Source organism: Cucurbita moschata, unplaced genomic scaffold, assembly GCF_002738365.1.
Source record: "Cucurbita moschata cultivar Rifu unplaced genomic scaffold, Cmos_1.0 Cmo_Scf00117, whole genome shotgun sequence".
NCBI lineage: Eukaryota > Viridiplantae > Streptophyta > Magnoliopsida > Cucurbitales > Cucurbitaceae > Cucurbita > Cucurbita moschata.
The window spans coordinates 12,086-37,590 of record NW_019268633.1 but is presented as its reverse complement, the minus strand read 5'-3'; the positions used below and the strand labels follow the sequence as shown (position 1 = coordinate 37,590).

Below are 25,505 nucleotides of genomic sequence, written 5' to 3'. Positions count from 1 at the left end.
TTTCATCCTTCATAGAAGAACCTATCACGGCTCAGATTAAAGAAAAATTTTGAAAGGTTACCTCTTGCAAGAGAAAAATTGTGAGAGGTTACCTCGCAGGTCACGTCAGTTTAAAGTTCGTAGTGTTGTAACACCGTATCATGAAAAAATATTATAAAGAATTAATGAGATTTGGCGAACCTACGACCTACACATTATTAACACGACAACCTAACAAACTGAGCTAATAGGGCATAGGTTTTATGCACGTTATAGATCGTTGGCTCTTAATCCAGTCAATCGAGTTTCATTTACATAACTTGATAAATAATAAACTTAAAAAAATCATTATCTTTTAAAGTTCATAGTGTTTTAACTCGTATCATGAAAAGATATTATTAAAAATTAATGAAATTCGCCCATGGTGTCAAACCTGCGACCTTCGCGTTATTAACGCGACGCTCTAACCAACTGAGCTAATAGGCCGGTCATTTTTGGCTAACTTTGGGCGAAGTTTTAGCCCACTCTTTCTATTTTTGTAATTATGTTTGCTATTTAAAGAATTCAACTGATGAGAAGCAAATTCTCTCCATTTCTCTTTTTACTTTCCGCTATTATTTCTTCGAAGAAACTTTCTTCGGCCGTTTTTTTTTCGTCGACGTTTTGTCAGAGTCAACCAGTGGTATTAGAGCCAAGTTGAAGCTATCGGTGGTATATCATTACAGAAGAGCCGATCTTATCAACAGTCAAGTAGAATAGCTCAAGTGGGTAGAGCAGGTCGTAGGTTCGAGTAGAAGAAAATACAAAGCACGAAAATACACACATTGTGGGGTCCATCTTGGGCAGGCTCGCTCACTCCTCCACGCCGCCGTCGTGTGCCAGCATCTCCATCACTACCACAAAGAGGTCGACGCCGTGATGACGGGCGTCGAGTTGTCATTCGCCACCATATTACGATCTGTGCCCCAGAGATGCTGGCGTCTCTCCATCAAGCGTACCGCGCAAGGAAAACTTTAACCCGTCAACCAAAGTGGACAATGTCATATAATTACGGAGGTTCGTGATTCCTAACATTGTTACATAGTCTTAATCTAGCATCCTTAATAATAATGTTGAGTTCTTCTTAGGGGAACCCTCGATACAAAAACATAATGTAAAAAATATTTTCGAATAAAGAAGTTACATCATGCATATTCTAGTGACTCTAGGCCGCTAGAAAACTAGGGTCGTTACATATAATCTACACCTGAACTTCCTACAACCTAAATAAAAACCGTGGCAACTCGCTCGATCAAGGATTTGATTACTGCCTACAAATAGGTTACTTATTTAGTTGCATTATATATTACTTTTCCTTTTTCGGGGATCACTAATGGTTAGTTAAGGTCACAGAGGAGGGTCATCTCGAACCGTAAGTTCTATGTGTTACGAGTTGTTATCCTTAGTTTTCGAATCTCGTTCCAATTTTCATCAAATTTTTTATTTGTCACGTCAGTTCTATGTGTTACGAGTTGTTGTCCTTATTTTTCGAATCTTGTTCCAATTTTTATCAAATTTTCTTTGTCAGTACGTGCCATGAAAAATGATTTGAAGTATTGAAAATTGAGTTATTATAGTTGTGCTTTGAAGTTTTTAAAATTGAGTTATTAAAGTTGTGCCCTATTTTGCTTATCTAAGCTATTCCCCGCCATTGGTGGCACCCAGTTTAACTCTTTTAAGCATACCAGAAATCAGGTAATTTAGTTATGCTCTTACCATTTCCTCTACTATCGATTCAAGTTGCAATAGGTGAGTTGACGAATATGCAATATAAGACTATATGACATATATGACTCCTGAAAGATCAGATGACTTGCTACTCGAGAATAGTTGGCGAATATCTAACAAGAAGACGAAAAAAAAACAAAAAAGAAAAACAAAAACAAAAGTTGGGATGAATTAGTTAGTTGGGTTGAGAATTAGGGTTGTCTAGTCAAATTGGTGTCAAGAGTTGAGGTTGCATCTATGTGACCTACTCTAGAATTGATTTTATCTCTAGTTTATTGGTTATGCTATTGTTTTTTTTTTCTTTAAATCTGTCCATTTATTTTCTTGGGGGCCATTTCCATCTTGTTTGTCATATTTTGACCTTGTTCTCATTTTCTTTTTGAGCATCATATTTAGACCCTGAAGAAAAAAAAACAAAAAAAAAAAAAGAAATTCTTATCATATTTGTTGATTATACATGGTCATTACCATTTATTTTAGACCATTTATAAAGATCAAATACACTTCAATTCACATTCTTTCTTATTCCATCTAAATCTAGAACATTTGTGTTTGATTTTTTTTTCTCATCATTTAGACTTGAAGATAAATTCTAAATTTTCTCGTATTTTATAAAAAAGGAAAGTTAGGTTGTTCTCAAATCTTCACCACCATTCTCTTTGGAATTCTTTTTTTTTCAATGTGCAATTCCATCCAAAAAAAATATATTTGTGCCCTTCTTTCTTTGTTTATTTTTTGTTGTTATTTTGTTGTTATTTCATAATTAATTTATCTTGATTTCATTGAATAGCTTGTTATTAATTGCTTTATCCATGTATTAGATCATAATTTAGTCACTTTCACAAATAGCCTACCTTTGTGTGTAATAAACACGAGTGTCCCTGAGTATAAAATTAGTGAGTTGTGTATGTGAGAACTAAGCATATTTAACTATTTTTTGTACAATCATGAACCAAGACGAAGGAAATGGAGGGGAGATCATTGAAGCTAGGTTGAGAGAAGCACAAGTCAGAACTATTACTTATTTAAATCAAGTTGTTAGTACATCGACAAACCGGATGGAGTGAATTGAAATAGCCTTAGGTAATCATCAAGGAAGGGAAATACTCTTGAATGAAGGAGTTGAAAATGAAGAAGATGATAATGTCACTCTTTTAGCGAGACATAGTCCTAGGGTGGGAGAGAAAGAGTCCAACAAAAACTATGAAAAACCAATTGAAATGTGGGAGGAATTGAAGACATTAATGAGAAAAATTTACAATCCGAAGCATTATTCTCGAGTACCCAAACAAAAACTCTAGATTCTGCTACAGGGATCCAAAAGTAATGAAGAATATTACACAGAAATGGAGGCCCTTATGAATAGAGCATGCATTGATAAAGACAAAGAGGATTCAATGGCTAGATTCCTCGGTGGGATGAACTAAAAACTTGCTCACCAAGTGGATAGGTAAGCGTACTTTGATATGCAAGAATTGTTACACCTTGATGTCAAAATCAAAGGTCAACTAGCTTGGGAGAAGGAGAACTCCAAGAGGTATGCTGTTTCTAAGTCTATTACTTACAAACCTTGGAAAAAAAATGCAAATATTGAAAGGATAAATTCCAAGGTTAGAGCTAAGTATGAGATTGAAAAAAAGAACAAAAATGAGACATCGAAGGGTAAAGAGGAAGTGGAGGAATACAAGGAGGTCATATTGAAAGGATAAATTTTAATCTCTTTTACAAGAATTTGAGAATTTGTTCCAAGATGAAGTACCTAAAGAACTACCTCCCATTAGAGATCTTGAACATAAAATAGATTTCATTCCGGGGGCAGTCATTCCTTATAGAGCAAACCCAACTGAGACTAAAGAAATTCAGAGGCAAGTTGGGGAGCTCATAGATAAGGGCTATATACGAGAGAGTTTGAGTCCATGTTCTGTACCAGTCTTATTGATGCCAAAGAAAGATGGAACGTGGCATATGTGCGTGGATTCTTGAGCCATAACCAAAATCACTGTAAAGTATCGACATCCTATTCCCAAGCTAGACCATATGCTTGATGAATTGCATGGTTCATATCTATTTACAAAGATTGATTTGAAATCTGAATATCATTAAATTAGAAGGCATATAGGAGATGAATGGAAAAGAGCTTTCAAAACTAAGGTTGGATTGTATGAATGACTTGTTATGCCTTATGGGTTAACTAATACTCCTAGTACATTTATGCGCTTAATGAATCACGTTTTAAGAGAATATTTAGAAAAGCATGTTGTTGTACATTTTGAATATATTTTAATTTATTCAAAGACTTTGTATGAGCATATGAAGTAAGTTTTGATTATGCTTAAGAAACATAAACTTTATGCTAATTTTAATAAGTGTAGTTTTGCCTGGAAAAAGTTAACTTTCTTGGCTTCACAGTTGGCAAGAATGGAGTAGAAGTAACTTCTTGCTCTGGAGTTGAAGGAATCCTTAATTTGAAAGATAAGAGACCGTAGATAGGAATTTGAAACTTACCCCTAATTTGAGCCCAAAACGGATTTTCTTAAATTGGGCTTGTTCTAGAGGTTATTTCTCTTCGTTGTCTTCTATGGAAACATTTCTTGGAGGTGTGATTGGGATCGTCCTTTCTTGACGTATTCTTGTGTATCCTCGGATTGAAATTTTAATTTTTCCTTTATGCTCTTCAATGGCGAATTGGATTGGGGGAACGATTTCTAGGCACTTTCAGCATTGTAAGAACAAGTTTGAAGAGAAATCGTAACGACCCTAAATTTTACCTATTTAATCTAAGATCATCAATATATCTTGAAATGCGAAATTTACATAAAATGGGCCCTTATCATAAATGCGACTAACTGCAACGACCTAAATTTTACATATTTAATCTAAGGTTATTACTATATCTTGAAATGCAGAATTTACATTAAATGGGCCCTTATCATAGATGCGACTACACATCTTTTATTACCTTGTGAAAAACGATTACAACACTGAAACAGTTGTCTTATACTACCCTATGGTTTATTATGCGATTACAATTCAACCTATTCTAACCTATACTAATGATGCAAACCGAATTCAGCCTATACTAACCTATACTACAAAAATGGAAAACAACTACCCTATGCATGTGCCACGGTCCGGGGGTGTACGATGCCGCCGTCGATCTCACATGGGTGCCTTGCCTTTATCTGAAAAGTAAGGTAGCACAAGGCTTGAGTATTTCTAGAATACTCAGTAAGTGACCCTCCTATCTGGGTTATGCAATAATCACATGCAAAGAGATGATGGGACCTATCTTTCATTTCGTTTTCCCTACGGTGCTGTTCTAATGGGTAAATTTAGACGTGTACCATATACTCTACACACAGCCCATACGAGCGAGTATGGGCTCACCAGCTAGTTTGCACACCGCTGGGCCACTTTCCTTGTCCGGTGAGCATACTCTAGGAGCTTCTTAGGCCGGACACCCATTAGAACTAGTAATCGTCACGGCAGCGCTATGCAAGGCATAACGATTGTTGTCCTGCCATTGGATGTACGCGTTCGTACCCTCGTGATGGGATAGGGGTATCCCCCCAAATGCATGAGAACACATAATGCATGAGGTCCCCATTACTTCTACCTTTGTCATTAACAAATATAACTGTCCTATTTCATGCTTAACATGTCATTTTCTCATTTTAAGTCTACATAACATACGTAATCCTATCGGAGTTATATTTCGAGCAATTTACCGTATTTCATGTCATACATTACATGCTGTTTACATTCAAATATTTCATACAATCATGTCATAATCATTCAAGAACATCATAAACGTCATAAGCACTACATATCACATCAGACTAAACAACATACATTCACATTCACAAGATTACGTACTTAAGCACATTAGTCTAGCATACAATTTAATGACATGTGCGAATCCATGGGCATGTGCCAACATATAACAAATAACACGTAACCTACGACGGGTGAGCCACTTACCTAGTAGGCCTTAGCCGAAGTACTCCCTAAAATATAAACGTAAGCTCCTAGCTCCTCGTAAATGTCCTACGCTTCTATTGGTGGTTGGTTCCCATTGGATCATTCGACACATTCGTTAGTATTTCACAAATATAATCAATTTCCAACTTGAATTTGTGAAATACAACCTTAAAATGATCTATTTTATCTCAAACGGGGTCGAAACTAAGTCTCCAGGAGGGTTGAAACGGTGAGAAATGGGTCGGAAATAAGTTTCTCGAGCTGAATAAGCCGCTGGAGCTGAGAAGCCACCGCCGAGCCAATTAGTCACCGGAGCCGAGGGGTGTCGTGCTGTAGACATGTCACTTGGCATAACCAGAGGACAACGCGTGTACAGCAGTCTTAGGACGAGGCGTGGGTTTTCGGGTTGATCACGAGTGATGGGCTGGCCTAGGCTGAAGGAAAACGTGTAGGTGGGCTGTTGGGCTTTTGCTCTCGAGTCGTGGCTGGTGGGTTAGGCCATAACTGGGCTTTCTGGTTTGTACTGAGGTGATTGGGCCGCGAAAGTGTCGTCAGCCGCAGTTTAGGCAGAAGTGGATTGGGCTCGGTTCGAGTCACGGGAGTTCGGCTTTCGGGTCAGACTTCGTCTCCTTCGCCCGGTTACTCACCGATTTTCTAGTGACCTCTCTCTCACCTCGGTAACGTCGTTTTGACGTCCTTTTTCCCTCCTTTTTTCTCCGTTTCCAAATCTCCTTCTCCCCCTAATTCTGTTTTTGGTATGTGTTTGGTTCGTAAAGGCCTAATACTCCCATATCTGAGAGGGTTTGGAAATCCGACACTCTGTCTCCCTTGCCCGACGGTGTACAACGTGTAGGATTCGTCTAAATCTACCTCTGGTGTGTAAAAGTCTGTGGGATTATTGTGAGGCTCAGTACTTCAATTGAGATAATGAGAATTCATTTCGCCTCTTAAGTTGGAACTTTAGACGGTTTGTGAAAAAAGATAGCGAAAAAAATTATTCCTAGAGTCGAGACTAAAACGAATGTATAAACCATAAGCCCATGGATCCATACATCTCAATCGGAAAAGAATCAATAGAAAAAGAAAGAATCGGAATTGATCGATATATTTCTCGAAACAAACGAAAAGGAAACGATCTTAAAGTAAATTTCTTGGAACTTTAGGTGGTGTACAACGTGTAGGATTGGTCTAAATCTACCCCTAGCGTGTGTAAAAGTCTCTGGGTTACTTTCGTTGTGTAAAACAGAGGTTTTGACGTCTTTCTAGTTTTTCACTTTTTTTTCTTCTCTACAGGTATCTTCGAGGTGGCTGAAGGTTGGGTTTGGTTTCCGTGGTGACCCAGACATCAGTCGCCCTTTGTGGGTCGTGTGCGAACGAAAACTTTGGCGAACTTCGTTTTTTTTTTTTTTTATCTAATCTGTTACAAAAATGGTGTAGAATTGCTCCCGAATTTGGAAGAAATCTGAGAGTACGAGACCCAAAATCTAAATGCTTATTGCCTACTATTGGGAGCTCGATTCTTGCTCCAAACTATTGCCTAAACTTTCAACTTTATAGGGGAAGCTTAAACCGACATTGAGAGCTTGAGAATCACTATGATTTTGAGATTGAACTTTCTAGATAATCAGTAAAAACTATCTACACCGGTCAGAGGACACAGATTTTTATCCCCTTTTTATTCATGGTTCTTATAACCAACTACTCTATTTTTCTATTAAACACTATCGTCACCATGACATTACTACTATGCATGAAAGAATTCATTTACAACATTTCATAAACGGTGCTATGGACTTCAATGTTCATAATGAACTCATTAAAACAATATTGTTATGAACAACATAGTGGAAAATGGATAACATTAGTTTAAATAAAAATAAAACAATGCCCTCATCTAATCTAAGGATCATTAAAAATAATATGAATGCAACTACTTTAACTTTGGTTCCTTGGCCTTCAACGCAATATTGTCATCCGTAAATGAGTATCTTACCTTTACTTTAAAATAAGAATAGCATGTGGTTTGAGTACTTTAATAAATACTCAGTAAGTAATCCCATTGTTAGCGTCGAAATATGAATCACATGTAATATAGTGGGACCTATCCTTTCATAAATACATTGTGACGTGGGCTTGGGCTTTGCTTTTCAATCCGAGCAGAGTTGAATATGTTGTACTTCCTTACACACGACCTATGAATGTGTACATTAACCACCAGGTGGGTTGGTATAAGAGTATTCCATAGGTCTACCTCGTCGAGCTTGAGCACACTCACACTACCAAATACCATGAAGGAAGAAGACCCGCATAATATCATAAAGAACATAAATATTGTAAGGTATGTATCTGTACTGATCATAATGGGGAAGTATCCCGATGCACCTCCCATATAAAATGCATGAGATCCCTAACATTAAAACACGACATAACGTTCCTATGAGACATACATACTTGATTCTTGTCATATTGTTCATGATTGACAATACATAGGCATAAAGTGTACTAAACATAATATAAAGTATCTCGATGCACGTGGTATACAAAATGCATGAGGTCCCATAACATTAAAGCATGACATATATTCATTGCGCTAGTCATACCTCCCATCTATTCCTAGCATAGTGTTTCTATGAGAGATAAATACTTGATTCATTTCATATTTTTAATAATTAACCATACATAATTTTCTAATGTCTCATAGTCATAGAGAGTACGTATTAACATAGTTTACATGAAATGATACATGAAGGATCATGCACCAAATAACAGCAAACCATAACATTGTTCTATGACATAACATAATCCTACAATAGTGTATATGATATCATAGCGTAACTTTCATGCAACATATCGTATTTATACATAACATAGCATATACATAACATAGTATATGTCATACAATCATAAAACACGACATGTGCAGGGGCCACAAGTAGCGATGTCCATTCCTTGTCATCATCCCCACCATCTATTTCATTCTCCGTTTCAACGAAATCCTCTATTTATTTGTGTGGGGACCAGGGTAAGGGATTCATCGCAAGGAAGTGGCAGGGATCGGATTCTCCATGGAGAATTTTAGTGGGTTTTGAATCCAAGAGCCAGTCTTAGAGGAAAAGGCCCAGAGTGTTGAAGATGAAAGGCCAAGAATCTTTAAAGGAACAATGACTTTTTATGGGTCGGGAAACAATGGCATCCTGATGTCTGTATTTAGTTTAGAAGACCTTATACATTTGTTATTTCTATTGTAAAATGGTAAAGCGTAGAGTGAAAAAAAAATAAAAAAAGAAGAATTATTTTCAAATAAACAGAGTGTTATTTGTCTCCTTCTATCATTAGTTTGTGTGAGATTTATTTCACAAATTTGTGAGTTTTCTTTAACAAATTGGTATCAAGCCAATGGCGAATGTGACAGGTTAAATGCTGCTACCGCGACTATCGAAGACAAAATATGAGAATTGGAGCATTCATATGAAAGCTCTTCTCGGTTCTCAAGATGCATGGGAGGTGGTCGAAGAAGGGTTAGAAGAACCAAAAGAGGTGCGATCAAAGGATAAGGGGCACTGTACATGTTGTTTTGAGTCATTGACGAGTCGGGCTTTGAGAAGTTTGCCAGTGCAACTACTTCAAAAGAATCGTGGGACACTTTAGGAAAAATGTTCAAAGAAATCGACCGAGTCAAGCAAGTGCGTCTCAAAACTCTTCGTGGCAAGTTGGAGAACATGAAGATGAAGGAGTCAGAAAATGTATCTGACTACATCATGCATTTACAGACTGTGGTAAACCAACTCAACCGAAATGAAGAAATGTTAGCCGAGCCGCGGGTTTGGAGAAGATTGTAAGGTCATTAACCAACAACTTTGAGAATGTTGTATGCGCAATAGAAGAGTCAAATGACCTAGCGACGTTCATAGTCGATGAGCTAGCCAGTTCTCTCGAGGCACACGAGCAACGTAAGAAGAAGAAGTAGGAAAGACTCGATCAAGCACTTCAAACCAAGGCATCAATCAAAGATGAAAAGGTACTCTACTCTCAAAATTTTGAAGGTAGAGGTTGTGGCCGTGAAAGTAGTAAAAATTGTCATGGTGATCAAGGAAACAGTCATGAAGGATACTTTAAGAAGAAGGGATAGTCGAGCCAAGCAAATTGGCGTGGAAGAGGACGCAGTCGAGGAAGAGGTGGCCGATCAACTTACTTCAACATTCAGTGCTACAAATGTCACAAATATTGTCACTAAGCGAACGATTTTGACTTCGACAAATGTTACAATTGTGGCAGAGGGGCATTTTGCAAAAGGTTCTTGAGTCGATAAAAAGGTGGGAGAAACAATCAACCTAGCCTTGGATGACGCAACAAATGAAGGTCTTCTCTTGATGGCTCAAAATGAAGATCGGAAAGCGAAAGAACACGATGTAGAAAAATACGATGGTGGTAGTTATGAGGTGGTGGAATCCGTTGGAAATGAGGGGATATACAGCGGATTTGGCAAAATCGCAATATCGGAGACGAGAAAATTGAAGAAGGAATCTGGATTGAACACGTGATCGGCGAACGAGCCAAAGAAACTTCCAGATCATCAGAAGGAGAACAAAGATTTAGAGCAACAACTAAAATCTATCGTGGATAAATCTGTGGAAAAGTCTCCGTTGTAGAAGTGGGTATTGAAAGGTTAGAGAATGGGAAGGTAATTTCTGCTGATGAATCGTGGGTACAAAACTGAAGTGAAATTCTTAAAATTGAAGCGTGGCACCATGCGTGTCCCTCAGGTGTTGATTCGAACCTACAACCTACACGTTATTAGCACGAAAATCTAATAAGTCACAGGTTTTATGTACATTATAGATCGTTAGCTCCTACCCTAATTCTAGTCAATTGAGTTTCGTAATGAAATTGGCCCATGCAGGTGTCAAACCTGTGACCTTCGCGTTATTAGCACGACGCTCTAACCAACTGAGCTAATAGGCCATAGGTTTTATGCATATTGTAGATCAATTGCTCCTAATTTAGTCAATCGAGTTTAGGTTACATAATTTTATGCATAATAAAATTAAAACTTCAAGTCATTATCTTTAAAGTTCGTAGTGTTGTAACCCCGTATCATGAAAAGATATTATTAAGAATTAATAAAATTTAGCCTATGTATTTATCGAACCTACAACCTTTGTGTTATTAACACGACGTTCTAACCAACTAAGCTAAAAGGCCACAAGTTTTATGCTCATTGCACAGCAGTAGCCTCTAAACTAGTCAATCGAGTTTAGGTTACATAATTTTATGCATAATAAATATAAAACTTTAGGTCATTATCTTTTAAAGTTTGCAGTGCTTTAACCTCGTATCATTAAATATATCATTGAGAATTAATGAAATTGACCCGTCCAAGTGGCAAACCTGCAACCTTCGCACTTAATTAGTGCGACGTTCTAACAAACTTAGCTAATGGGCCAAAGGTTTTATGCAAATTGCAGATCCATAGCTCGTAATCAAGCCAATTAAGTTTATGTTACATAATTTTATGCATAATAAAAGTTCAAAACTTTCCAATTTTAAGACATTATCTTTAAAGTTCGTAGTGTTATAATCCCGTATCATGAAAATATATTATTAAGAGAATTAATGGTATTGTCCCACTGTAAAAGGGAGGTCCATCACTTCATTTTATAAGCCCACTTTAACTGTTTAAAGTCAGTCGAAGAATATATTTTTTTACGGCTCTTGGTCAATATTTTGGCTGATCTGGCTTGGTTTTGATACGCTCGGACCCTTTCTTCTTTCAATTTTTCATAAGCTTAAATTAGTTAAGCTAGGGGAAATTAGTGAGCCCAACAACATCACTCTAACCCACACAACTATATCGAACTCTGAGAAAACCTTTTAACCTTGCCTTCTTGGTTCATATACTTGAGGGAACCCTTGTTTCTCCATGTATGTATAACTATTTGGATCAGCTCTTAATGTTCAATATATCGTCGTGTGGGCCCATTCTTACCTCTTAATAACTAGAGCTATTGCTCTCTAAAACAAATGTTAAGGAGTGTGAAGTCCTGACTTAGTAGCTCATGTGTCTATGGCTCGGTCTACCTTAACCAAGTTGTCTAGGCCATAATCTAAAAAAATTCAATTAGATTCAAGGCTCAGATCTCATGTTGGAATTAATGTTGGAATAACTTAGATATAACATTCAACCTTAATTCAAACCTTCCTAATTTCTTCCCGGTGATTTAGTTTCTTCCTTTAAGTAGATCATGACTTGATTCGTCTATATGTATTACTTTATCTTTTAAGTCATAAACTCTAAATCTTGCTAAAGTATCCAATCCTTGACCACTTTGCTCATACAACCTCAAAGCTTCCTCTTACTATTTGTGCATAAACATCTCAAAAAAAAAAAAATGTTATTTCCTCAAATTTCTTGATTGAGTGACTTAATAAAACTCTCATCTAAGAATGATATTGCATAAGCATAATAAATGTTCTTATATGTAGTAAAACTTGAGATAATTAAGAATAGTTTCATATACCCATCTTGTCATTTGATATTCATAACAAACCTTGATTCTTATAAAAGGTTTTTAGGGGTTGTTTCGTCATTTTTCTTAGAGTTCATACCTCAAACCGTTCTAATTTCCTCATGATCTTGCATACTTAGCCTTAAGGTCATAAATGGGTCTCTTAAAAATTTTATTTAACAATTGAGGTCTTTTGGAATCTTGAAAACATTTTAGAATTCTTTAGGGGTATGTTGGTCATTTACCACCCAAATCTTGGTTAAATATGGACATATACCAATGGCCTTGTAACTTTGTATAAAATCATTGAATCATGACATATTGAAATGGCCTTCTAAGTATGTTAATAGAAGAGACACAACTCATCGAATCCAATGACCAAATTTAAAATGGAGATCAGTTGCCCACTAATCAGAGAGAATATGTCTGTCATTCTCAACTTGTTAATACAATCTCTAATAAAAGCAACTTCTCCAATGTGAATAAGGTGGAGAATCTCAACTCCCATTTTAAGAAAAAACAACTTCTCTTGAAAATGAGACTTGATATGGTGTTAATTATAAGCAGTTTTGGAGTACTCTTTATTAACTCCAATTTGGCGTGGAAGGGTTGGAGTGAACTCAACCTTACCGGCACATTCTTTTTTGGCATATTTTTTTAGGACTTCACAATATCTTACATTTATATTAAAACAAATAATAGGAGAGAGAAGGTAAAGATCCTATGGATGAAGGTGAAGGTTGGGCAGGCCATGGAAGTCAGTATAGACAATAATAGGGCAGTTGAATGTTTTGAAAGTTTTGAATTTTAAGTTAGTACATGATATGACATATTGGATTTCAGTCAATTTTGTTAGGTGTTTGTGTGAAGCTTGATTTTCCTTTAAAATGGTTGAATTTCATGTTTTGAATTAATTAGGTAAGTCCATGGCCTTATTTTAAAAATGTCTATCATGAATTTTTGCATTTATGTGCAGGCATGAGTTGACGTCACTAATTAGCTCAAGAAAATTAGGGGTGTTACATTTTATGTTATGATATGAATGATATATATGTTATGAATCTACGTTGTGATATGAATGATATATAATGTTTGAACCTTCACATATTACACCACACATATTATGTTAACATGTTCAAGTTGTGCCAATGAGACATTGATAAACCATGTATATTAACCATAGAAGATTTGTCCAATATACGTGTGTATGTCTCATAGGAATTCTATGTCATGAAAAATAAAATGGATGTATGATTTGCATCATAACTATGTATCATGATTCGAAACTATAGGATCTCATTCATTTCACATGTCACATGCATCGAGAGACTTTCTCGTAATGATTATGTACACTATGATATTATGCATGCTCCTTCCCCTTTGTGGTTTCCGGCAACGTGAGTGTTCGCAAGCCTGCCATCAGACCCATAAGGTATGTATACGAGCTCACTTAATGGGTCCATGTGCGCATGTGTGTTTCGTGTATAGAAAAGTACTACACATCAAACCTTACTCGAACTTGAAGAAGAGAATAAGGTCATGATGTGTGATGTCCACATTAGTTGGGGAGGATAACAAATCACCCTTTATAATGGTGTGGAAACCTTCCTCTAGCAGACGCGTTTTACAGCCTTGAGGGGAAGCCTGAAAGGGAAAGTCCAAAGAAGACAATATCTGCTAGCGATGGATCTCGGTCGTAACATCATTGCTTCATTTAAGGGTGTAATGCCTCTAGACCTAGATTTAGAATTTAAATCTAACTTGTAACGGTCTTGATATTATTTGAATCAACCACCAGAATTTGATTTAGAGTATTTAGAGTAGTGAATTTGAACCCAGAATTTAATTTAGAGTATTTAGAGTAGTGAATTTGAATCAACCACGAGAATTGAATTTAGAGTAGTTTTACTCTCATTTACTTTGGCGTTTTATTCCCATAGTAAATAACTAAAACAACTTTATTTTCTTGGTGGTTCTCACAAAGGTTTGTTCCACAAAAGCAATAAAGATGCGACATTTTCATCCACTAACTTAGATCATTATTTAATAAGGTTGAGAACAACCATTTTTCCATGCGTGCAAGAACTCAAATTTGTTTAGAGGATTATTAATTACTGTCTGCCAACCATATGCATCTTTCATTACCCCATCGATCAGAAAGCCATGTTCCCTTTTCTTACCAGAAAACCTCGAATGAAGCATGCCCTAATTTGCTCTCAAAGTCACACCAAAACAATGTCGTTCGAAAAAAATTCTCCTTAAAGTCCCAATAGAATTGGGTTCCTGGATTGACGATATGCACGCCTAAGTCCATAGCAAATCTAAAATTTTAGGTTAGATACATCCCAACTAAGATAAATATATACATATAAATTTAAAGAAGTATACGAAAATAAAAACATTAAAATACGAAAATAAAACCATTAAAAACCTAATAAATATTATGTAAAAATTAAATAGTTTAATTTTTTGTTTTTAAAATTTCAAAACTTAAAATAAAAACTTGGATTCCACCATGAGTATGTAGATATATATATATACTCTACTAATTTAAATCTTCGTCTTTTAATTTGCAATGAGTATGAAGAAGTGGATTTGAAGGATGGTTCCAAATCACAACTTCCCACCTTGTCAATGAAATGAAGGATGTTTCCAAATCACCATTTCCCACTTTGTCAATGGAAGTTGAGAATTGCATGCCCTAAAAAAGAAAGCCAGCTTTACATAATGAGCACATATATTTTAAATTTTCAATGTACCTTATAGAAATATCTTTCAAACCAAAGACCAAAATTTTTATTGAGAATTGCATGCCTCAATTTGTTAGAGCGTGTGGGCTTTAACAACAAAGTCAGAGGTTCTGCTAAATGAATGAATCCATTCCTTAAAGTTGTGAAAACATCTTTTGAATAGAAAAAACCTTTCTAAGTAAGTTGTCTAAAGTGGGATTTCAACCCACGCACTCTCACAAGGACCAAAACTTGACTCCTAACGCCTTCAAACACTTAGCCATCCTAACTATTTATTGTGAGACCTAACATTGGATGGAGAGAGGAATGAAGCATTCCTTATAAGGGTGTGGAAACCTTGATCTAAAAGAAGCGTTTTAAAACTTTTAAACTTGCGACGATACGTAACAGGCCAAAACAAACAATATTTGCTAGCAACTGGAGAGGGGAACCAAACATTTCCTATAAGGTTGTGAATATCTCTTCCTAGTAGACATATTTTAAAATCGTGAGGCTGATGGTGATACGTAATTAGCCAAATTAGACAATATCTGAAAGAGGTGGGCTTGGTTTGTAACAAATTTATTAAAGCTAGTCATTGGGTGGTGTGCCAACGAGGTTGCTGGGAACACAAGGGGATTCCCACCTCGGTTGGGGAGGGGATGAAACATTTCTTATAAGCATGTGAAAATCTCTTACTATTAGACGTGTTTTAAAACCGTGAGGTTGACGACGATATGGAATGAGTCAAAGTAGATAATATCTAGGCTAATATTCATAATTTGTTGGAATAGTTTAGTTGGTTAGAGTGTATGATTGTTAACGTGTTAAGGTCGGAGGTTCATCTCTCTTTTTAGCAATGGGAATGAATCATTCCATTTTAGTATATGGAAAAATTTAATGACAAATTTAACCCTTATAGGTTCGTGATTCCTGACATTGTTACATAGTCTTAATCTGGCATTCTTAATAGTAATATTGTGTTCTTTTTAGGAGTATCTTCAATACAAAAACATAATGTAAAAAATATTTTCGCATAAAGCAGTTACATCATGCATATTCTAGTGACTCTAGGTCCCTAGAAAACTAGGGTCGTTACATATAATCTACACCTAAACTTTCTATAACCTAGAGAAAAACCAGTGGCAACTCACTCGATCAAGGATTCGATTACCGCCTACAAGTAGGTTACTTATAGTTGCACTATATATTACTTTTTCTTTTTTGGGGGATCACTAATGGTTAGTTAAGGTCACAGAGTAGGGTCGTCTCGAGCCGTCAATTCTATGTGTTACGAGTTGTTGTCCTTAGTTTTCGAATCTCGTTCAAATTATTATCAATTTTTTTCTTTCACGTCAGTTCTATGTGTTACGAGTAGTTGTCCTTATTTTCGAATCTCATAACAATTTTTATCAATTTTTTTCTTTGTCAGTACCATGAAAAATGATTTGAAGCCTTGAAAATTGAGTTATTATAGTTGTGCTTTGAAGTTTTTAAAATTGAGTTATTATCGTTGTGCCCTATTTAGCTTATCTAAGCTATTCCCGGCCATTGGTGCCATGCAGTTGAACTCTACTAAGCCATTGGTGCCATGCACTTTAACTCTTCTAAGCATACCAGAAATCATGTAATTTAGTTGTGCTTTTACCATTTTCCCTACTATGGTTCAAGTTGCAATAGGTGAGTTGGCTAATATGCAATATATGACTATACGACATAAATGACTCCTCAAAGATCAGATGACTTGCCATTTGAGAATAGTGGGGGAATATCTAACAAGAAGACCAAAACTGACGAAAGAAAAAAAAAATACAAAAACAAAAGATTGGACAAATTAGTTAATTTCTTTTATTCAAAGGTTTTTGCTTCCACTAAACTTGGATGGTTGGGTTGAGGATGCTTAATCAATTTGGTATCAGAGCTTAGTTTGCATCTATGTGGCCTATTCTAGAATTGATTTTATCTCTTGTTTATTCGTTTATGTTTTTCTTTTCTTCAAATCTGTCCATTTATTTCTTGCTGCCATTTCCATCCTTTTTATCATTTTTGACCTTGTTCTTATTTTATTTTTGAAGATCATATTTAGAGTTGAAAAAAAAAACAAAAAAAGAAATCCTTATCATATTTGTTCATTATAAATGGTCCTTACCATTTATATCTTTATTTCAAGATCAAATAATCTGCTATTCACCTTCTTCTTATTTCATCTAAATCTGGAATATTTGTGTTTGATATTTTTTTTTCCTCAAAGATAGCTTCTAAATTTTCCAGTATTTTATTAGACAGTTAGTTGTTCTCAAATCTACACCACCATTCTCTTTGAAATTCTTTTTTCTTCAATCTGCAATTCAATCTAAAAATATATTTGTGCTCTTCTTTCTTTTTTTTTATTTTGCTGTTATTTCATAATTAACTTATCTTGATTTCATTGAATAGCTTGCTATTATAAGACTTGTTTTACCATGTATTAGCCTACCTTGATCATAATTTAGTCACTTTCTCAAATAGCCGACCTTTGTGTGTAATAAACATAAGTCAGAACTATTACTCGTTTAAATCAAGTTACATCGACAAACAGGATGGAGTGAATTGAAATAGCCTTAGGTAATCTTCAAGGGAGAGAATTACTCTCAAATGAAGAAGTTGAAAATGAAGAAGATGTTAATGTCACTCTTTTAGAGGGACATAGTCCTAGGGGTGGGAGAGGAAGAGTGAGAAGAAGGGGTAGAGAAATTTTAGCACAAAAAAGAATTGAGAGGGCATATAGAAGATGAATGGAAAAGAGCTTTCAAGACTAAGGTTGGATTGTATGAATGACTTGTTATGCCTTTTGGGTTGACTAATGCTCCTAGTATATTTATGGGCTTAATGAATTACGTTTTGAGAGAATATTTAGGAAAGCATGTTGTTGTACATTTTGATGATAATTTAATTTATTCAAAGACTTTGTATGAGCATGTGGCATATTAGGTAAGTTTTGATTATGCATAGGAAAGAGAAACTTTATGTTAATTTTAATAAGGGTAGTTTTTGCATGGAAAAAGTTAACTTTCTTGGCTTCATAGTTGGTAAAAATGGAGTACAAGTAACTTACTGCTCTGAAGCGGAAGGAATCCTTAATTTGAAGGAAAAAAAACCGTAGATAGGATTTTGAAACTTACCCCTAATTTGTGCCCAAAACGGATTTTCTTTAATTGGGCTTGTTCTTGAGGTTATTTCCCTTGGTTATCTTCTATGGAAACATTCCTTGGAGGTACAATTGGGATCGTCCCTGCTTGATGTATTCTCGTGTATCCTCGGATTTAAATTTTGAGTTTTCCTTGAAGCGCTTCAATGACGAATTGGATTGGGGGAATGATTTCTAGGCACTTTTAGCATTGTAAGAACAAGTTTGAATCAAAATGGTGTAGAATTGCTCTCGAATTTGGAAGAAACTTGAGGGTAGGAGACCAAAAATCTAAATGCTTATTGCCTACTATTGGGAGCTCGATTCTTGTTCCAAACTATTGCCAAAACGCTTATGAACAACATAGTGGAAAACAGATAACATAGTTTAAATAAAAATAAAGCAAGGCCCTGATCAAACCTAAGGATCATTAAAAATAACATGAATGCAACTGCCCTAAATTTGGTTCCTTGGCCTTCAACGCAATGTTGTCATCCGTAAATGGGTATCTTACCTTTACTTTAACATAAGAATAGCATGTGGTTTGAGTACTTTAATAAATACTCAATAAGTAATCCCACTGTTAGGGTCGGAATATGAATTACGTGTAATATAGTGAGACCTATCCTTTCATAAATACATTGTGGCATGGGCTTGGGCTTTTCTTTTCCATCCGAGCAAAGTTAAATATGTTGTACTTCCGTACACACGACCCATGAATATGCACATTGACCACCAAGTTGTTGGTATAAGAGTACTCTGATGGTCTGCCTCGTCGAGCTTGTGCACGCTCACACTACCAAATACCATAAAGGGAAAAGACCCACATAATATCATAAGGAACATAAATATTGTAAGGTATGTCTGTACAAATCATAATGGGGAAGTATTCCGATGCACTTGGCATATAAAATACATGAGATCCCTAACATTAAAACACGACATAACGTACCTATGAGACATACATACTTGATTCTTGTCATATTGTTCATGATTAACAATACATAGACATAGGGTGTACTAAACATAATATAGAAGTATCTCGAGGAACGTGGTATACAAAATGCATGAGGTCCCATAACATTAAAGAATGACATATATTCATGGCGCTAGTCATACCACCAATCTATTCCTAGCATAGTGTTCCTATGAGATATAAATACTTGATTCATTTCATATTTTTAATAATTAACAATTCATGATTTTCTAATTTCTCTTAGTCCTAGAATAGTGTATATGATATCATAGCTTAACTTGTATACAACATATCGTATATCATAGCATATACATAACATAGTATATGTCATACAATCATAAAACACGACATGTGCAGGGGCCACATGTAGCGATGTCCATTCCCTGTCATCACCCCACCATTTATTTCATTCCCTATTTCCACGAAACTCTCTATTTATTTGTGTGGGGATCAGGATAAGGGATTTGCCCGCAAGGAAGCAGCAGGGATCGGATTCCCCATGGAGAATTTTAGTGGGTTTTAAATCCAAGAGTCAGTCCTAGAGGAAAAGGCCAAGAGTGTTGGAGATGAAAGGCCAAGAATGTTAGAAGAACAATGACTTTTTATGGGTTAGGAAACAGTGGCATCTTGATGTCTATATTTAGTTTTAGCAGACGTTCTAAATACATTTGTTATTACCATGGTAAAACAGTCAAGCAGAGAAGAGAAAAAAAATAAAAGAAACAAAGAAGCAATAGAGGATTGTTTTTTTAAAATAAACAGTGTTCTTTGTCTTCTTCTATCGTTAGTGTGTGTGAGGTTTATTTCACAAATTTATGAGTTTTCCTTCATAAATTTGTATCAAGCCAATGACGAATGTGACAGGTCAAATGCCGCTACCGCGACTAACGAAGACAAACTACGAGAATTGGAGCATTCATATGAAAGCTTTTCTCGATTTTCAAGATGCATGGGAGGTGGTCGAAGAAGGGTTAGAAGAACGAAAAGACATCGCGGGTTATACAGCGACATGAAACAAGGCGTTAAAAGAGGTGCGATCAAAGGATAAGGGGGCACTATACATGTAGTTCTGAGTCGTTGACAAGTCGGGCTTTGAGAAGCTTGCTAGTGCAACTACATTAAAAGAAGTGTGGGACACTTTAGGAAAAGTGTTCAAAGGAATTGACCGAGTCAAGCAAGTGCGTCTCCAAACTCTTCGTGGCAAGTAGGAGAGCATGAAGATGAAGGAGTCAGAAGGTGTATCTGACTACATCACGCATGTACAAACTGTGGTAAACCAACTCAACCGAAATGAAGAAATGTTAGCCGAGACGCAGGTTTTGGAATAGATTTTAAGGTCATTAACCAACAACTTTGAGAATGTTGTATGCGCGATAGAAGAGTCAAAGAACCTAGCGACGTTCACAGTCGATGAGCTAGCCGGTTCTCTCAAGGCACACGAGCAACATAAGAAGAAGAAGGAAACACTCAATCAAGCACTTCAAACCAAGGCGTCAATCAAAGATGAAAAGGTACTCTACTCTAATAATTTTGAAGGTATAGGTGTTGGCCGTGAAAGTAGTAAAAATGGTCATGGTGGTCAAGGTAACAGTCATGAAGGATACTATAAGAAGAAGGGACAGTTGAGCCAAACAAATTGGCGTGGAAGAGGACGCAGTCGAGGAAGAGGCGGTCGATCAATTTACTCCAACATTCAGTGCTACAAATGTCACAAATATTGTCATTATGCGAACGATTGTAACTCCGACAAATGTTACAATTGTGGCAGAGGGGCAATTTGCAAAAGATTGTCGAGCTGATAAAAAGATGAAAGAAACAATCAACCTAGCCTTAGATGACGCAACAAACGATGGTCTTCTCTTGATGGCTCAAAATGAAGATCTGAAAGAGACAGAACACGACGGAGCAAAATATGATGGTGGTAGTTGTGAGGTTGTGGAAGCCGTTGGAAATGAGGGGATACGTAGCGGATTTGGCAAAATCGCGATATCGGAGACGAGAAAATTGAAAAAGGAATCTGGATTGAACACGCGATCGGCAAACGAGCCCTTTTGAAGGACAAATTAGAGATTGAAAAAGAAAAGAAAGCTTTTAGAAATGGAGATTGAAAGGTTAGAGGAGGAAGGGGCAGAGCGAGTGAGAGTTCTTTCTGTCTCAAATAGAAAAGGAAGAGAATGGGAAGGTAATTTCTGAGCTTGTGAATCGAATTGAAGAAGTTGTGGAGAAAGAGAGGTCAGTTGCTGATGAGTCATGGGTTCAAAACCAGAGGTGCGCGCTAGGAAGTGAAATTCTTTACATTGAAGTGTGGCACCATGCGGATCGGGTCAAACATCCTTCGAGTCAAACTGGGTTAGATGTGGGCGTGGGTCGGAAGAGCTACTGCATGTCGCATATCGAGTGGAGACGTGTCACTTTACAACGTACCTGACGCATTATTCCACCTAATCGTCAATATGTGTCCCTCAGGCTGTCTGACGCGCTTTCCCTCCCGCAAGTCGACATGTGGCTTGCCGGAAAATTTTTTCTACTGACCTTTGCATTGATGAATTTGGCCTTCAAAGTCAGTTCATTTACGTCCTTCTTGTTCCTTAAAGGACTCTAAAAAATCCAAAGTTTCATGCTTCATAGAAGAACATATCGAACGGTTCAGATCTAAAGAAAAAGTGTGAAAGTCATTTACCTTCTTCATATCGAACGACTCAGATCCTTCTTGTTCCGAAAGGACTCTCAGAAATCCACGAATGTCATCCTTCATAAGAGAACATATGGGCACAGATCCGTCTTTTTAACTCGTATCATGAAAAGATATCATTAAAAATTAATGAAATTGGCCTATGCAGGTGTCAAACCTACGACCTTCGCGTTATTAGCACGACGCTCTAACCAACTGAGCTAATAGGCCATAGGTTTTATGCACATTGTAGATCAATAGCTCTTAATTTAGTCAATCGAGTTTAGGTTACATAATTTTATGCATAATAAAATTAAAACTTCAAGTCGTAATGTTGTAACTCCATATCATGAAAAGATATTATTATGAATTAATAAAATTTGGCCTATGTGATAGGTTTTATGCACATTATAAATCGTTGGCTCCTAAATAAGTAAATCGAGTTTCGTTTACATAACTTTATGCATAATAAACTTTAAAAAAAAGTTCACAGTGTTTTAACTCGTATCATGAAAAGATATTATTAAAAATTAATTTAATTTGCTCATGCAGGTGTCAAACCTACTACCTTCACGTTATTAGCACGATGCTCTAACCAACTAAGATAATAGGCCATAGACTTTATGCACATTGTAGATCGGTAGCTCCTCATTTAGTCAATCGAGTTTCGCTTACATAATTTTATGCCTAATAAACTTAAAGCTATAAGTGATTATCTTCTAGTATCATTAAATATATCATTATTGAGAATTAATGAAATTGACCCATGCAGGTATTATCTTCTTTTGATTCTCGGGATTACCTTACGCTTTTAAAACGCATAGAGAGATTTTCACACCCTTATAAAGAATGTTCCCTCTCCAACTGTTGTGGGATCTCACAATCCACCCTCTTTGAATAGAGGTATCAAGTTGGCTTAAGGGCTCATCTTGTTATCTTTTTTGTCTCTGATTAGCCTCCTAATCGATATGAACACTATTATAAAACAAGTCTAGAAACCTTGTTCAATATCTGATTCATAAAAATTACTTAAGCTATGGGAAATTAGTGAGCCCAACAACATCATCCTAACTCAGATATGTTGAGGATTATTGGGATTGGGAGTGTCCCACATTGGTTAATTTAGTGGAAGATCATGGGTTTATAAGTGAGGAATACTATCTTCATTGGTTTGAGGCCTTTTGGGGAAGCCCAAAGCAAAGCCATGAGAGCTTATGCTCAAAGTGGACAATATCATACCATTGTGGAGAGTCGTGATTCCTAACATGGTATCAGAGCCATGCCCTAAACCTAACCATGCCAATAGAATCCTCAAATATCGAACAAAGAATGGCGAGCCTCGAAGGTGTAGTCAAAAGTGACTAAAGTGTCGAACAAATGGTGTACTTTGTTCGAGGGCTCCAGAGAAGGAGTCGAGCCTCAATTAAGGGGAGGCTATTCGAGAGCTCCATAAGCCTCAGGGGAGGCTTATAGTGTGCTTTGTTCGAGGGGAGGATTGTTGAGGATTATTGGGATTGGGAGTGTCCCACATTGGTTAATTTAGTGGAAGATCATGGGTTTATAAGTGAGGAATACTATCTTCATTGGTTTGAGGCCTTTTGGGGAAGCCCAAAGCAAAGCCATGAGAGCTTATGCTCAAAGTGGACAATATCATACCATTGTGGAGAGTCGTGATTCCTAACAAGATATAACATTGAACATGAATTCAAACCTTCAAAATTCTTACATGTGATTTAGTTTCTTCCTTTAACTAGATCATGACTGGATTAGTCTATATGTATTACTTTTATCTTTTAAGTCACACAGACTCCAAATCTTGCTAAAGTATCCAATCATTGACCACTTTGCCTCGTACAACCTCAAAGCTTCCTCACTTTGCCTCGTACAACCTCAAAGCTTCTCAAAGCTTCCTCTTACTATTTGTGCATAAACGTCTTAAAAAAAAAAAAAGATCCCACCGAGATTTGAACTCAAGTTACTCTAGATTCAAAGGCCAATGTCCTAACCACTAGACCATGGAACTACAAATTCGTAAAGATTTGTGTCATTAATATATGAACTTTAAAAAGAATAATATTGTCTTTGTTTTCAATTCTGTATTTGATAGGGTTTCAACCTAATAAAATTAATTAATTTATTAGATCATTTGTACAATTATTCAACCATTCTTCTTCACTCATTTCTATCCTACTATAATATATTTCACATAAAGGTTAATTTGAAACAAATTTAACGTTAAAAAGATACTTATTTAATAAGTTTTTCCCATCCATATTTTTTTAAAGTTTATTTGATTATTCTAGGTAACATTACGGAAGTAAAAAAAATCAAATTATTTATGTTTACTCTATTTTTATAAAAAGAAGACAATGTCGCCAAGGAAAAACATAGGAGAAAATAATAAGAGCTGTGACGTTTTATGTGTTAGGAAAAAGTGGCATTCTGATGTCTAGGAACTGTGACGTTTTATGGGTTAGGAAACAGTTGCATTCTGATGTCTAGGAACAGTGTCGTTTTATGGGTTAGGAAAGAGTGGCATTCTGATGTCTAGGAATAGTGACGTTTTATGGGTTAGGAAAGAGTCGCATTCTGATGTCTAGGAACAGTGATGTTTTATGGGTTACGAAACAATGTCATTCTAATCTCTAGGAGCAGTGACGTTTTATGGGTTAGGAAACAGTTGCATTCTGATGTCTAGGAACTGTGATGTTTTATGGGTTAGGAAAGAGTGGCATTCTGATATCTAGGAACGGTGACGTTTTATGGGTTAGGAAACAGTTGCATTCTGATGTCTAGGAACAGTAACGTTTTATGGGTTAGGAAAGAGTGGCATTCTGATGTGTAGGAACTATGAAAATTTATGGGTTAGGAAACAGTGGCATTCTGATGTCTTGGAACAGTGACGTTTGATGGGTTAGGAAACAGTGACATTCTGATGTCTAGGAACAGTGACGTTTCATGGGTTAGGAAACAGTTGCATTCTGATGTCTAGGAATAGTGATGTTTTATGGGTTAGGAAAGAGTGGCATTCTGATGTCTAGGAACTGTGACGTTTTATGGGTTAGGAAAGAGTGGCATTCTGATGTCTAGGAACAGTGACGTTTTATGGGTTAGGAAAAAGTGGCATTCTGATGTCTAGGAACAGTGACGTTTTATGGGTTAGGAAACAGTTGCATTCTGATGTCTAGGAACAGTGATGTTTTATGGGTAAGGAAAGAGTGGCATTCTGATGTCTGGGAACTGTAACGTTTTATGGGTTAGGAAAGAGTGGCATTCTGATGTCTAGGAACTGTGACATTTTATGGGTTAGGAAAGAGTGGCATTCTGATGTGTAGGAATAGTGACGTTTTATGGATTAGGAAACAGTGGCATTTTGATGTCTAGGAATAGTGAGGTTTTATGGGTTAGGAAACAGTGGCATTCTGATGTCTAGGAACAGTGACGTTTTATGGGTTAGGAAACAGTGGCATTTTGATGTCTAGGAACAGTGACGTTTTATGGGTTAGGAAAGAGTGGCATTTTGATGTCTAGGAACAGTGACGTTTTATGGGTTAGGAAAAAGTGGCATTCTGATGTCTAGGAACAGTGACGTTTTATTGGTTAGGAAACAGTTGCATTCTGATGTCTTGGAACAGTGATGTTTTATGGGTAAGGAAAGAGTGGCATTCTGATGTCTGGGAACTGTAACGTTTTATGGGTTAGGAAAGAGTGGCATTCTGATGTCTAGGAA

At 36.4% G+C, this 25,505-nt stretch overlaps 2 non-coding genes across 2 annotated transcripts; both read right to left on the bottom strand.

Moving 5' to 3' along the window:
* Positions 1-10,615: 10,615 nt before the first annotated feature.
* Positions 10,616-10,689, bottom strand: TRNAI-AAU. Its single transcript has one exon. It is a non-coding gene; the product is annotated as a tRNA-Ile (tRNA).
* Positions 10,690-21,932: 11,243 nt separating this feature from the next.
* TRNAI-AAU lies at positions 21,933-22,006 on the bottom strand. Its single transcript has one exon. It is a non-coding gene; the product is annotated as a tRNA-Ile (tRNA).
* Positions 22,007-25,505: the final 3,499 nt, after the last annotated feature.